We start from the raw sequence: 7658 nt of genomic DNA, 5'->3' as shown, positions 1-7658 counted from the left end.
GTGGCCGGGGGCTCTGGGGGCCGGGCGTCGTGGGCGACTGTGTGCCCTTCATACTCCGGACAGGTTGAGGGCCTTAGATGAGACAAGATCAGCATCTGATTCTTAATGCAAATCCGAAACGAGTCAATATATGGAGATAACACAAACACAATACACCTTGACCCTCTCTCTCTTTTTAAATCTAGATAAGTTTACAGTGAAGGCGAGATGCGTGGCTGATTTGAATGGGAAATTTTCATGGAGGCTGACAATGTAAATGTGCCACCTGAGTCCTCTGGGGAGCTCCGCCCACCGACCTTCCCCTGCCTTTCACTCCCCTGTGCTGGGGGGCGAGGGTGGGACCCGATGGGACCCTCCCCCGGGACCCTCCCCCACCCTCCCCCTGCCCGCCTCCGCCATCCATTCCCACCTAGATGGACAGCCCCTGGCCCGGAAGTCTCACTTGGAGTCCAGGACAAGACTGAATGTTCCTCAGGAGGGGTCATCGTGATGAAGCTGAGAATAGACTGCAGGTTCAGAAATCCCCGGCAGGTAGGAGAAAGGTTCAGTCTTGTGCGTTTGACGCAGAGATGCCGGACTGCAGGCACCCCTCGGGAGAACACCCCCCGATTAACACGGGGCATCAGTCGTGCTTCAGGACCCCTCTAAGACTGGAGGCCAAGTTCTTAGACGGTGGAGGGGGGTTCAGAGAAATCCCCGTGGGTGCCCCAGCCCCAGGGTGGAGAAAGGGGTCGTGGACCACCAGGCCCCCTCGTTTGCTCTTCCAAGGTCCCTGGAAACCCGGAGCTGCTGGGGATTTCACTCGTGGCAAATCGTGACCTGAGCCGAACCCTGGGGCCTCAGGGGCGTGTGCCTGCCTGCACTCCAAGAATACAGAACCACGTGCCTCCCCAACCCCGCACGGAGTAGAATTGTGGGGCGTGTGACTGGAGTCAGGTCTGTCTCTGCAGACTTTCCAGGGCTCAGAATAAGAGCTGACACCTCGTAGGTGCTCGAATTACTGTTAAATGAGTGAGTGAAACTTGCAGTCGAAGGGGAACTGGTCAGCTGGCCTTTGGGGGACCGTCAGGAGCCGAGTCACAGAGACAGCGATGGCGCTGAGCAGGTATTTACGGGGAAGGCTCAAGGCGGGGACTGTGTGGGCATCTCGGGCAGGTGGGGCGGTGGCATCGTGTGGGAGGCTGAGGCCTGGGTGGTGAGGCACCACACGTGTTAAGTACGGATTCTGGCATACAACAGGAGCTCGATACATGCACATGTGGCTTGGAGTCCGCAGAACGTGGGCTCCACGGTCTACCAGCAAGGGTCAAGGAATCCACCCCCCACCCTAAGCGGAGTTGTAGGCAAAGTGATCCTGTCCCCCCCCCACTCCCGCCCACCCCGCTTCCACACCTCTGCCCCCGGGATGCTCTTTGTCAGTCTGCTTCCCTTCTCTGCAGGCGCGGGCACAGGGTGCGGTTGTTATTACAAACTTTTTGCCGTTTCTTTCATTTCCTCCCGGTTTGCCCTGTGACTTGGCAGGGTGTCTCCCCGGGGGGCAGTGCACGCGTCACCCTGTGCTTACTGGCTTGGGTGCCTGCCTGGCTTTGGCCAGGGGAGTGCGCGCGAACACGGTGGAGGCAGGGCCAGCGCCCTGAGGTGCGTCCTCCTGGGCTCCTGCCTTTGGAGGAGGAAGACGAGCTTGCTCTGCAGCACAGAGGACGAGAGCCGAGGGCAGACTGGACCAGGGCTGCAGCCAGAGGGTGCCTGCCCCGAGCCGCCCTGACCTGCAGGCCTGTGTGCTTGTGTGTGCTCAGTCAGGCGTGTCCGACTCCGTGCGAGCCCCTGGACCACGGCCCACCAGGCTCCTATGTCTGTGGGGTCTCTCAGGCAAGAATACCGGGATGGGTTGCCACGTCCTCCTCTGGGGGTCTTCCCGACCCAGGGCTTGAACCCGCGTCCCCCGCATCTCTGGCTTTGGTAGGTGGCCGGAAGGAGACGCGCAGTGGCTGTCAGGAGCCCTGGCGCTGACGCTCCTGGAGGCGCCCGAGACCCAGGCCCCGCCGGCTCAGCGTCTTCCCGACTGTGGCGGCCCCACGGGTGGGATGCTCCTGCTCCAGACCAGACGGTCCCGGGGGACGGATTCCCACCCCCCAATCTGGCCCATCAGCAGAGGCGCCCTCACTGCCGAGAAGAGGGACCCAAGCAGGGCACGTTCTTTAAACTCATCTTTGTCGCACCGTGAGGACTTCCAGACCGCGTCCGTGGCGTCCGCAGGAACTAACCGGCGTTCTTGTCCTCTCACGGGGCTGAGAGACCGCTGTCACCTTCAAAGTCCCCGATGCAGCCTCCACCCCTCCCCTTTCATTAGCCCCAGAAAGTGTCCTGCGTGCTGTGTTTTCCCCTTGACTCTGTTCACTTTTCTTGGGAGTTTGCGCATAGAGTTATAACAACATCTTACACATTTTTGCACATTTCTGTATTGTACAAAACAGGATCAGACTGCATTGAGTGGAATCATTTCTAAGACGTGCTGTTTTTAAGGTTATTATGCTCCTGACACAATGCTGCTTCTGCCTCTTGCCACTGAGATGCATTCATCGACACAAGGGGCTCCTTCGCATGAATACATAAACATATTTCATTTATTTATTCTCTGATTGATGGACATCTGGGTTGTTTTCAGTTTTCTAGTTTTATGCTCCCCTGGATGGGATGCTATGAACTTCCTTGAATATATGCGAGACCTTAAACCGAGACATGGAATTGCCTGAACATAAATCATGCTCAAATTCACTTTATTTGACAAGTTATTTTCCAAAGCGACTGTTCCAATATCCACCCCCCCCATCCCCAGTGGTGTGTAAATAGTTCCACTTGCTCCGAATCCTACAGACTCGTCATACTTGGAGATTGAAATTTTTATCTGTTCTGCTGTTGACGGACGATTGCACTGGATGGACAATTATCGATTGTGAAGGAAACAGCTCGGAGCCCTGGAGGGCAGAGTCTTTTGTGGACACTTGTCTCCACCACCCTTGGGTGTGTACCTGTCTGTGGACATGCTGGGTCAACGCCCTTAACTTTGTAAGAGATGTCTGAGCCACTTTGCATGGTAGGTTTGGCATCTCCCCTGCCCGTCAGTGACGGAGGGAAGTTTTCCTTGCTTCGAATTCTTATCAGTATTGGCAGTTCCAGTCTCCTTATATTTCGCCAGTGAATGTGCCATCTCCCCAGTGAGTCATAAGGATTCGAAGCATTTTTTAATAAAACATCCATTGGCCGTTGGTATAGCTTCCTCTGTAAAAGGACTTTTGAAGCCCTTTGCCCATTTTTCACTGGGCTACTTTTCTTTTTTCTTTTGCTATTGAGAGGTGTGTGTTCTTTGCCCAATTCAGATTCACGTCCTTTGAGAGATCTGTATTTAACAGATATTTTCTCCGATTGTCTGCGGGCTGGTTCGTTTTCTTAGCAGTGTCTTTTGATGAGCAGAAGTGCATCATTGCAACACTTTCCCCTTCATCAATGCTGTCTTTTATGGCAATTGCTGTCTATGTCCTTTGTAAGAAATCTTTGCTTATCCTCAGATCTTGCTGATATTCCACTATGCTTTGTCTCAAAGCTTTACAGATTTTTTTTTATGTTTAAGTCTGTGATCCATCGCTAATTAATTGTTGTGTATGATGTGAGATAAGGATGAATGCTATTTTTTTCCTGTTTGTTCTTGAAGCACTATCAGATTCTGTCTCATGTTATTCTGAGGATTTGGGTTAGGTGCATGCATATTAGAGATTGTCAGGGCTTCTTGGAGAACTGACCACTCGGTGACACAACGTCTCTCTTTGTCTGAGATAGCTTTCCTGCTATGAAGTCTGCTCTGTCTGAAATTAATACACCAACCTCAGTTTTCTTCTGATCAGTGTGAGCGTGGCCTCTCTCTCTCTGTTCCTTCACATTTAATCTATCTGTGTGTTTATATGTGAACTGAGTTTCTTATACACCACCTATAATTGGGTCTTTTCTTCCTCCTATTCTTTTTAAAAATCCACTCTGACAGTATCTGTTGTATAATTGGTGTATTTAGACTATTGATGTTTGAAGTGATTATTTCACTTGGAGTAGTATCTCCCATACTTGTTGCTGTTTCCTATGGTTGTCTTTATTCTTTCTTTCTTTTTCTTGTCTTCTACTCTTTTTCTGCAGTCTCTGATTTTAACTGAGCATTTTATATGACTCGTCTTTCTCATAAGTGTGCTTCTCTGATAGCTTGGACGGTAAAGAATCTGGCTGTAATGCAAGGGACCTGGGTTCAATCTTTGGGTCAGGAAAGTCCCCTGGAGAAGGGGATGGCAGCCCACTGCAGTATTCTTGCCTGGAGAGTCCCATGGACAGAGGAGCCTGGTGGGCTCTAGTCTGTGGGGTCGCAGAGAGTCGGACACGACTGAGCCAGTAAGACTTTCTCCTCTCTCTCAGCAGATCAGTCATAATTTAGGAACATTGTTTAGAGCTTACAGTACGCCACAGACAGTCCAAGTCCACGTCACAGAGAGCCCCTTAGGACCACTCTTTGGTTCTGCCCTCTTGGCCCTGGTAACATCGCTGTCATTCATTCCACTTCTCCATGAGCCATAACCAGCGACTCGTTGTTCAGCTGCTCAGTCGTGTCCAGCTCTTTCTAACACCATGGACTGCGGCAGGCCAGGCTTCCCTGTCTCTCACCGTCTCCCAGAGTTTCCTCAAACTCATGTCTACTGAGTCGGTGATGCCCTCCTGCCATCACATCCTTTGTCACATTCTTCTGACCACAGCCTTTCCCGGCATCAGGTCTTGTCCAGTGAGTCAGCCCTTTGCGTCAGGCGGCCAAAGTATTGGGACTGTTTTTATGTGGTTGCTATTATTATTTCGAACAAATTACCATCTGGTACCTCAATTAAAAACATGAAAAAATGAGAAAATAATAGCTCATATTGCCTTCATTCATTCTTCTTTAAGGTTCTTTATGTAGATCCAAGTTTCTGACTCATGTAATTTTCCCTTCTCTGAAGAACTTTGAAACTGTCTTGTAAGGCAGGTCTACTAGCAATAAATCCATTCAGTTTTTGCTCATTTGATAAAGTCTTTATTTCTCCTTTACTTTGAAAGATAATTTTACTGGATATTGAGTTCCTGTTCATACAGTTCATGGGGTTCTCAAGGCAAGAATACTGGAGTGGTTTACCATTCCCTCCTTCAGTGGACAACGTTTTGCCAGAACTGGCCATCGTGACCTATCCATCCTGGATGGCCCTGCAGAGCATGGCTCACAGCTTCCTTGAGTTGCGCGAGCCCCTTTGCTATGACGGGGCTGTGATTCACGAAGAGGATGAGCCCCTGGGTCGGAAGTTGTCCAATATGCCCCTGGGGAAGAACAGAGAAACCGCTCCAGAAAGAAGGAAGAGGCAGGCCAAAGTGGAAAGGGCGCTCTGCTGTGGGTGTATCTGGTGGTGCAAGTAAAGTCTGATGCTGTAAAGAACAATACTTCATAGGAACCTGGAAGGTTAGGTCCACGATTCAAGGTAAATTTGACGTAGTCAAGCAGGAGATGGCAAGCGTGAATATCAACATCTTAGCAATCAGTGAACTAAAATGAATGGGAAGGGGCAAATTTAACTCAGATGACCATTACATCTACTACTGTGGGCAAAAATCCCTTAGAAAAAACGGAGTAGCCCTCACAGTCAACAAGAGTCTGAAATGCAGTACTTGGGTGTAATCTCAAAATGACATGGTTCCTTTTCAAGGCAAACCATTCAACATCACAGTAATCCAAGTCTGTGTCCCAAGAACTGATGCTGAAGAAGCTGAAGTTGACCAGTTCTATGAAGACATACAACACTTTCTAGAACTAACAACAATGAAATAAATCCTTTTCATCATTAGGGGGTTGGAATGCAAAAGTAGGAAGTCAAGAGATACCTGAATTAACAGGAAAGTTTGGCCTTGGGTACAGAATGAAGCAGGGCAAAGGTTAGCAGAGCTTTGCCAAGAGAATGCACTGGTCATAGCAAACACACTTTCCCAACAGCACAAGAGAAGACTTTACACACGGACATTGCCGAACGGTCAATACCGAAATCAGATGATTATACTCCTCGCATCCCAAAATGGAGAAGCTCTGTAAACAGGACCTGGACCTGACTGTGGGTCAGATCATGAGCTCCTTATTACAAAAAAATTAGGGCTTAAATTGAAGAAGGCTGGGAAAACCACTAGGCCGTCCATTCAGGTATGACCGAAATTGAATCCCTTACGATTACACACTGGAAGTGACAAATCGATTCAAGGGATTAGATCTGGTAGACAGAGTGCCTGAAGAACTATGGACAGAGATTCATAACATTGCATAGCAGGCAGTGTTCAAAATCATCCCAAATAAAAAGAAACTCAAGATGACAAAGTGGTTGTCTGACGAGGCTTTACAAATAGCTGAGGAAAGGAGAGAAGTGAAAAGGAAGGGAGAACGGGAGCGATATATCCAACTAAATGCAGGGGTCCAGAGACTAGCAGAGAGCGATAATAAGACCGTCTTCAATGAACAGTGCAAAGAAATAGAGGAAAACAGTAGAATGGGAAAGACTAGAGATCTCTTCAAGAAAATTAGAAATACCAAGGGAACATTTCGTGCAAAGATGAGCATGATAAAGGACAGAAATATTAAGTGAAGTATACTAACTGAAGCAGAAGAGATTAAGAAAAGGTGGCAAGAATACACGGAATAACTGGTTTCTTAAGACAAGAAAAGTCTTAAGGACTCAGATAACCATGATGGTGTGGTCACGCACTCAGAGCCAGACATCCTGGAGTGTGAAGTCAAGTGGGCCTTAGGAAGCATTGCTATGAACAAAACTAGGGAGGTGATGGAATTCAAGTTGAGCTATTTCAAATCCTAAAAAATGATGCTGTTAAAGTGCTGCACTCAATATGCCAGCAAATTTGGAAAACTCAGCAGTGGCCACAGGACTGGGAAAGGTCAGTTTTCATTCTAATCCCAAAGAAGGGAAATGCCAAAGAATGTCCAAACTACCATATAATTGTTCCCATTTTGCATGCTAGTAAGGTAACGTCCAAATTCTTTAAGCTAGGCTTCAGCAAAACGTGAACCAAGAACTTCCACTACACAAGCTGGATTTAGGAAAGGAAGAGAAACCAGAGATCAAATTGCCAACATCTGTTGAGTCATACAGAAAACAAGGGAATTTCAGAAAAACATCTACTTTTGCTTCATTGACGATGCTAGAGTCTTTGACTGCATGGATCACAACAAACTGTGGAAAGTTCTTAAAGAGATGGGAATACCAAACCACCTTATCTGACTCCGGAGACACCTGTGTGTGGGTCCAGAAGCAACAGATAGAACCTTACATGCAATAACTGACAGATTCAAAATTGGGAACTCCTTTCTCAATTAATGGGCTTCCCTGGTGGCTCAGCTGGTAAAGAATCCGCCTGCAATGAAGCAGACCTGGGTTTGATCCCTTGGTTGGGAGGATGCCCTAGAGAAAGGAAAGGCTACTCACTCCAGTATTCTGGCCTGGAGCATTCCATGGACTGTATAGTCCATGGAGTCTCAAAGAGTTGGACACGACTGAGCGACTTTCACTTTCACTTTCCCGATTAAGATGAGTAAGATGAGGCTGTAT

At 48.5% G+C, this 7658-nt stretch overlaps 1 long non-coding RNA gene across 3 annotated transcripts; it reads left to right on the top strand.

Moving 5' to 3' along the window:
* The first annotated feature begins 421 nt into the window (after positions 1 to 421).
* LOC147373282 (uncharacterized) lies at positions 422 to 6414 on the top strand. Of its 3 annotated transcripts, none has more exons than XR_015164938.1 (3): positions 422 to 531; positions 769 to 1105; positions 1964 to 6414. It is a non-coding gene; the product is annotated as an uncharacterized LOC147373282 (long non-coding RNA). The 3 variants fall into 3 exon arrangements; XR_015164939.1 differs by having other exon boundaries at positions 428 to 531; positions 989 to 1105; XR_015164937.1 differs by having other exon boundaries at positions 428 to 531; positions 951 to 1105.
* The last annotated feature ends 1244 nt before the right edge of the window (positions 6415 to 7658 follow it).

This window comes from Bos grunniens, chromosome 5, assembly GCF_055505025.1.
Source record: "Bos grunniens cultivar Pamir isolate PY7600 chromosome 5, Bosgru_T2T1.0, whole genome shotgun sequence".
Taxonomy (NCBI): domain Eukaryota; kingdom Metazoa; phylum Chordata; class Mammalia; order Artiodactyla; family Bovidae; genus Bos; species Bos grunniens.
Note: the sequence above shows the minus strand (reverse complement) of the source record. Positions and strands in the feature narration are given on the sequence as shown.